The sequence below is a fragment of the Grammomys surdaster genome, unplaced genomic scaffold, assembly GCF_004785775.1.
Source record: "Grammomys surdaster isolate TR1022 unplaced genomic scaffold, NIH_TR_1.0 437, whole genome shotgun sequence".
In the NCBI taxonomy this organism is placed as follows: Eukaryota; Metazoa; Chordata; class Mammalia; order Rodentia; family Muridae; genus Grammomys; species Grammomys surdaster.
This window is the reverse complement of record NW_021604856.1, coordinates 315,211-323,443: the sequence shown is the minus strand read 5'-3', so window position 1 is coordinate 323,443 and position 8,233 is coordinate 315,211. Positions and strand designations below refer to the sequence as shown.

Here is an 8,233-nt window from a genome sequence, read left to right as displayed (position 1 = left end):
GAGAGAGAGAGAGAGAGAGAGAGAGAGAGAGAGAGAGAGAGAGAGAGAACTAAGGATGTAGTTCCAGGGTATCTACGAAGCCTGCACAAGGCCTTGGGTTCAATCCATGTACAGCAAAATGATTAATGAATTAACTGATTAAGAGACCATAAATTGGTAAACATATTCAATCACCAGAAATCAAGTGTTACCTGAGGTCTGTATCAGCATCAAAGACATTTTAAAACTGCACAGACCTCTACTGGTTCTATTCACAATCAAGCACCTAGCATGTTTTCCTTAGAACCATTAATTATTCATCCAGCCACTAAAATATAGTCTTCTTAAATGCAAGAATGTATCAGCTTGTTAGTCAGTACTGGCAATCACACCCAGTACCTAGCACATGCTAGACAAGGATTGAGTTACATCCTCAACCCTGATTTTTAATTTGTGTTCCTGGCACCTGGGGCAGTGATATACCATATACTTCTAATAATAAAAAAGATATACAAATGGTCACTTACAGAAACATTGTTTATAACTGAAAAATACAAGAACAATCTAAATGCCATACACAGATATACCTATATCTATGCAACTATTTTTTTTAAAATGAAGATGCTCTGGAGGCAGAAGTAGGCAGATTTCTGTGGTGTAAGGCCAGCCCGATCTACACAGTGAGTTCCAGGCCAGCACAGCCTACAGAGTAAGACCCTATCTTTTAAAAAAAAGAATTAAAACAAAAAAAAAAAAAAGGAAGAAGAATCAAGTGTATGAAAATAATATAACTTCAAAAGAATGAACCAATCTTTACAGTTCTCTTCATGTAAGAAAGGAATAAGAAGAGTTAGAGATGTAGCTCAGTGGAAAAGTACTCACCTAGTAAAATGAGGCCCTGGGCTCATTCTATAGCACACATATGCACACAAAGGAAAGCAGGGAGCAGTCCCACAAAAAAAAGTAAACATAAGATGGCAAACCCCAGCACCACCACATAAAGGAAAAAAAAAAGCTCTATCTGAAATAATTGCATGACCCAGGAATTGCCTCCTAGGCATATACTTTAGAAAGATGTATGTGTATGTGTATGTGTATGTATGTGTGTATGTATGTGTGTATGTGTATACATATATGGATGTTCACAGTAACATATTCCCAGTAGCTGAGAGGTTAAAAAAAAAAAAAAAAACCAATGTCCATCAACAGACTCAGGTAGTGGGGGAAAACCTGAACTCTGAACAAATTATACTAACCTAAAGAAATCAGGAACAAAAGACTACATATTGTGCAGTTCCATCTACACAAAATACTTAGAATAGAATAAGCAAACCCACACAGAAAGTAAAACAGAACACAGACAAGGGAAATGACTGGTAATGATCACAAGGTTTCTTTTGGGGGTAATGTTCTAGAATTAGACAGAGGTGATAAGTGGTACAACATTGTGAATATACTTTGAAATAATAAAAACCTACAACAGCTAAGTCCTGTGACTCTGTACTTAAAAGAAGCCAGGAGAACCTCAAGTTTGAGGCAGAGGGAGACCTGTCTGAAAAGAAAGGAAGCAACCAAACAAACCTGGCTTGTAAACTTTAAAGGGAGAACTTTGATAAAGCAAAGTGGCATACACCTGTAGTCCCAGCTACTCAGGAGACTAGAGGCAGTTGAGTCACTTGAGGCCAGGAATCTGAGGCCAGTCTGAGCAACATAGTAAGATTGTCTCAAAAATTATGTAAGTAGGCTGAAGAGATGGCTCAATGGTTAAGAGCACCATCTGCTCTTCCAGAGGTTCCGAGTTCAATTCCCAACAACCACATTGTGGCTCACAACCATCTGTGATGATATCTGATGCCCTCTTCTGGTGTGTCTAAAGACAGCGACAGTGTACTCACATAAAATAAATAAACCTTTAAAAAATACATAAGTAAATAAATTAAAGGGATGCTATGTGGTTTGTGTGTCAATTAAAAAATTATATGAGGAAAAAAAATAATAGAAAACATAGGGGCTGGTGAGATGGCTCACAAAGCAAAGGTGTTTATCACTAAGCCTGATGATCTAAGTTTGATCCCTGAGACATAAATCATGTAAACAAAAAACCAATTCCAAGTTGTCCTCTGACCTCCATATTTGTACCATGAGCTGAAAACACAGGTTTAATGTTTTAAAAAGCATATAATCTGTTCACTTTGGTGAAATAATTGAAGAGATAAATCTGAAACTAAATTTAAACTCTGGATTCCTTAATGAACATGGAAAAGAGGTAGAAACAAAGCTAGAGACTGAGGAATGCAACCATAGGATAGAGGGACACTTCTGAGTAATCATTTTAAATAGTAAAGTCCAACAGCAGTGGCATTCAGTAACTGTACTGTTTCACAAACCAAAACTGACAATAATGACACATACGATGATACAAGCCTATAATCCCAACACTTAGGCAGGAGAATACCGAGTTTGAGCCCAGTGTGAGACACTTGGGAGATCCTATCTGAAGTCATCATCATCATTATCCATAACAATAATTAGTTAACATCAACCAGGACGGAGAACAATCAAAAGAGAAAACAAAGAAGCAACAAAGGACCTGCACTACACTGCACAAAAGTAACACAGCCATAATAAAGAGAGCAGAGAATAAAACAGCTAGCCTAAATAGCTAAAGATAAAGATTAAAAACTGCACACAGATAACCTTGTGAATACCTTTCATAAGTTAGCAAGTAACTATCTGATGGATACTCCAAAAGTTAGCAAATATGTTATGATACTGAGATTCAGGCTTCTGCCACAGGAAAAAAAATACAAATAGGAGTGACAGAGGGCCAGAACAACTTACAGTGTTGGAGAAAAAAGTATTGATATAAACTCATGGTCATTAACACACAGAGGAATAAATACAGTTGTCCTTCAGTACCTTCAGGAGATAGGTTCCAGAGTTCTTCACCCCACCCCACCCCCGGCAGATAACAAAATCTATTGTTCTCTAGTCCCTTATAGTACGATTCTTAAACTGTGGGCAGTGATTCCATCATGTAACTAAATTCAAGGGTGGCCAAAAATTTAGCTACAGTGAAAGGTTTCCAGACACAAGAACAAACCCAAGGTGTCTCTGGCAGCATTCACCCATGATGCATCCTGTGATTCCACTGAAGCTAAAATGTGTGTGCTTTGTACTATGCATGCCATGGCACTGAGCAATGCCAAAAAGCAATGCTGGAAATACCATGGCTCAGACTGAGACTACTGTAAATTACAGACTGCAGTATTTTTACCATGCAAACAAAGTGTTGTGCTTTTATAGAAATATAATAGTTTTAATTACAGAAAACAAAGCTTTTAATATTTTTATTATCAATCCTCAGCACACAAGCATCAAATTACTGTATCTCTGATTTGCTTTATGTTAGAACATTTGATTTTTAAAATTGGCTTGACTTCCACATAAAAAAATCATTAAATATTTTTGACTCAGAATTAGGACAGAATTTCTGACAATTTCTGAAATGGCTCTAAATATACTCCTGCAATTTTGTACTATGAATTTATGAGAAGCAGCAATCTCAATGCCGTTGACCATAAAAACAAAATTATCGATCAACTCTAAAACAATCCTGAAAGATGCTCCATGAACATGTATTACATGTTCAGTCAAGATTTAATTTCTTTTATAAAAGTCAATAAACAAACTCATTTCTCAGTATTCAAATTTGTTCTCATCTTTAGTAAATCCATATGCATACAAAAACAGCTATTTTAAAATAAGTTTATGTTTATCAGTAAATGTCTCATTTGTATACTTACTTTCTTTATATAACCACTTATTCAGGGTCACCTAAAAACTTGACAAAAGGAAATCATGAGTAGAAAAGGGTTAAAAAATCCTGCACTGTATTTGCTTCTAACCTATCCAAAACATAACAGATTTTGTCTAATATTTAATAGACTGTAAACAATTATTTTACTGGAGTAGGTGAGATGGTCAGTAGCTAATGGTACTTGTCATCAAGGCTTTCAATCTGAATTGGGTCCCCAAGATCCACATGGTGGAAGAGGACAATCATTTCCTACAAGTTGTCCTTTAATCAACACACACACAGACACAAACACACACACACACATAGTGGCCAAAGCTGAAACAATGTGAACAACATAATACTATCATAATAGACAACAGTCTGTAGAATCAAATGAATATCCACACTACCACAGTGATATAAATAACTAAATTAACAAATGTCCTTTGACAGATGAAGTCCAATTCATACACAGAAGAATAAGGGACCTACAAATACCATAACCATGTATGCTACAATACTAACAAGGGAAGAAAGTTTGAGGGAAACATTATAGTTCTGAAGAACCTCCTACAAGATATATATTAATATATCAAAGAGACTACAAAAGGACAAATAGCACCCTCACCTAGAATAGCCCAATAGAAGCAAGCCACCAGAACAAATGATCAAGGTTAAAATATCATAAGTAACCAGATACATCAATATCATGGGCCCCCTAGTAAAATGCATTGATACAGATCATCATTATAATCAAAACAGGCAAAACCTCAATCTAATCATGACAAAAGTATCAAATGAGACAAAAATGAGAGTATTTCTACAAAAATAAAAATAAACAAACAAACAATACTCAGAAAGTCGTGAGAAACTTGAAAATTGGCCAGGAGTCCCAGAGACAGTCAGAACTCTTGAGTTCAAGGCCAGCCTGGTCTACAAAGTAAGGTTCCATCTCAAAAAACCAAACAAACCAAACGAGCAAGTATGGCATTGCATGCCTGTATCCTCAGTACTCTCAGTTCTTAGAGGGAGAAGCAGGGGACCAGGAGCTCATGACCAGTCTCAGCTAGAGTCAGACTCAGCCTAAGCTGTACAAGCTCCTGAATCAAAAAGAAAAAGAGAAAAAGAAACCTAACCACCATCTGATTCAGGCATCATATTTATTTGCTGGTAGATCTCCTCTGGAATTTAATATTCCCATTAATTTACAAGGGCCCGTAAAAAAAAAATCAGAAGGGCATCTATTAAGTACCTATTTTGTGCTCCTTTTAGTTTAAAAAAAAAATACCAGCTGAAGTGACTTTGCTGACTTTACAATCTCCTTTTTAAATGACTCAACCAATATTCTCTGTTCAAGGTCTTGATGATATTTAGAAGGTATCCCTAACAACCTGTTTTGTGGGTACATTAAAGCAAATTATTCAATTGTTTGTTGCTTTTATGGTTGTTTATCTACAAAATTTCAAGAACTTGTTCACATGTTTTTGATATCTCCCACACAGCCAAGACTGCCCTGAAAATCTTGACCGTTCTGCCTCCACCGAAAGCTCGAGTTTTGTTTCACAAGTGTGCTTTTTACCTGACACAACTTTCTACCTTACTCCCAATTCAGCATCAATATTACCACTTACATTCTAAAAGTCCACTTTAAAATCAGCGGCCCACTAAATCCAGGCATTCTGCTCACAACACTAAGACTTTCACTATTACATGTATCTTCTACTAGCCAGTCCAACTCAAAAAACAGCACATGCTGTTTAGATGTGTTGTCCATTTAAATGTGAAATCCATTTAAATGAAATATTTTCACATGTTTACATTAATGAGATTAAGATATACATTTACATTTGCCTTCTCCTCCATATACCACCAGCATGACTGCAGAGAAACTACATGACCAGCAAATCAATGGATCAATACTGAAAGTAAGTGGCAAATCCAGAAATTTAAGAAGCAAAGTGATAAGAACCTTAGGGAAAGCAAAATTCATTAAAAGTTGCTGATTCCAAGAGGCCTTAAAAGGCCATTCGTTTCAGTGACAATGGATAATCTATTCTATTTTTGAAAGATGCCAGGTTTCCAACCTTCCTAGATATCTTTCTGCCATTCAATCCTGTGATTTGGGAAAAATATAATTGACTGTTCTTTGTCCTACATTATGCTGTTTTTTTCTCAAATAACATGACAAAATATTTTAGCTTATTCCTAAAATATACAAATATACAGGTGCAGAGGACAAGCATGAATGACATATGCATTTATCCATAATACAGGCACGTAGGTTATCCACTTTTGCTTGTACAAATACACAGATATGTAAACATATAATCAAAGGCACATCACCAGCAATTTTTTTTTAAACTTTGAAGCTCATTTTTCCCTCATCGTAATTAATTTTTCTTGCTTTACATCAACACTGGCCCAATTTAGCGGACTCATCACAAACAAAAAATATAAAAATATTCAGATATTATATCCAAAAAAGAACAATGTTAAAGTTTAATTTTTAAAGCTATTTGAGCACAATGAATTACGGCGATGGCGAGGAGCAGCCAGGTGATACTGAGCAAGTAGCTGGGTTTAATGAAGTGGGCCAAAGGAATGACTCAAAACAAATCATTCTGGGAACACACATAAAATAAGGAAGTACCATTCAAGGACAAGCCAGGTACTGTTAAAAAACAAAGCATAAAGGGTCTGTTAGAAATATACCAAAATATTAACAGCGAAATGCTATCTCTGGAGATGGGTTATTAATTCGTTGGAATCCACCACTCTTATTTGATTACCTATATACATACACCTTCAAAGTATTACACACGTATTTAAAACTAACGCAGATGGAGATTCTGTCCCTGTGCTCCACAGCTAACATACGCATGCATGCATGCATGCATGCATGCACACATACATCGCGTCTTTACATAACCTCCTGAGAGAGGTAAGTACCAAGCTTCTGTCCTCCTGTCTCCCGGGAACCTGTCACCCATCACTGTTCCCAGGGTTAGCTCCTGTCATCATCACCAGCCGCCACCTCTCACCCTGGAGACGACACAACAGCCGCCTCGTCTCCGCTCCAGGTAGCAGGGGCTTTAGAAATGGTTATTTTATCCCGATGAGAGATTTGAGAGAAAGGTTTACCGCAAAGGACGAGCAGCCCCCACCCAAAAGCACAGACAACGAGAAAGACACATGGTTCCAACCTCCACCTTCCGAAATCGGCCGGCGACTGCGAGCATCTGAGTCGCGACTCTCCTCGAGATCAAGAGCGCGGAGAGCCGCTCCCCAGCCAGGGTCCCAGCCAAGGGAGCAGCGCTCGTTAGCGGATAAAGGGGAGAAGGTCACAGACGCGACCCCTGAGGAGCTGAGGGGCGCAGGCTGCAAGCTGATTCAGGGGCGGTTCCCTCGACCCTCCGGCGGGTGGCTCGGCTTCTAACAGCTTCCAAGGGAGCCAGGGGTTCCTCAGGCCTCCGCCCGCCGTCCACCGGGAGCCGGCGGCCCCACTCGGCGGGCGGCCCCGGAACGGCCCCGAGCGGCGGCTCAGCCGGGCCAGCCAAGCACACAGTCGGGAGGTGGAGATGGCGAATGAAGAAGCGTTGCCTACCGTACGCGGGTCGGGAGCTGGAGGCGGTAGAGTGCGGCTCCGGCACCCGGCACCCGGCTGGCCAGCGGCTGCGCTAGCCGCGTCCTTTATATTTTTTTTTGCTGCAGCGGCGGCGACTTGTCAAAGGGAAAGACGTAAGAGGCGGCGGCGGCAGCGGCAGGCGAGTCTCGCGGGACTTATGGGGAACTCTCGCGAGATCGGTAGCGCTGGTCTAGCCTCCTCCCGGCTTCGCGCGGGAGGTGGGAGGCAACCTGAGAGGAGAAGGGAGAGAAGGTGTCAGCTTAGGCACGAGTGGGACAGCCGTGGGAACTTTGGGGGCCGGGAGACCCTCCTGTGAGGGTTCTGGGGCAAACTCTACCGCCCCACGTCTCTTACCTCTCAGTCCTCGCGGAGTCACGTGTGCCCGTAGGGAACTAACAATTGGGGACATTTCACAAAGGGCGCCGAAGGATCAGGCGAGCATGGATGTGCTCGGGATGAGCACAGGACAGTCCGCGAGAGGATCCGGCTCCGAGTGCTACCGAGGTCTCGGGGCTGCCGAGGACCGTGAGGAAAAGCTGGGGTCCGGCCACACCCCTTTATCTCGGCTGCGCGACCGGCGCCCTACTCCCTTTATCTCCCATCACAGTCTGCCCTTAACCTGGCAGATGACGTTTACGCCCAAGCAAGTGTTTTAACTTGACCAACTTCTGCTCTGTCAGAGGAACGCGGGAGGCTTGACCTTTAGGTCATGACCCTGACCTACACAGTGATGCTCTCTGAGGACACCGACTAGCTTTTGTTCGTCTCTCCCAACGTCTAGCATAGATGTAGGTGCTCAGATTGTCAGATGTCTCTGTACTTGGGACTCC

General features: G+C 40.7%; 1 protein-coding gene across 1 annotated transcript in view; it reads right to left on the bottom strand.

Annotated features, from left to right (window-relative positions):
• Herc1 (HECT and RLD domain containing E3 ubiquitin protein ligase family member 1) overlaps window positions 1–7,479 on the bottom strand; it is a 151,997-nt gene extending 144,518 nt beyond the window's left edge. The window contains exon 1 of the mRNA XM_028781433.1: window positions 7,383–7,479. The gene's annotated coding sequence lies outside the window, so the exon portion shown is untranslated. The remainder of the gene's footprint in view (window positions 1–7,382) is intronic.
• Window positions 7,480–8,233: the final 754 nt, after the last annotated feature.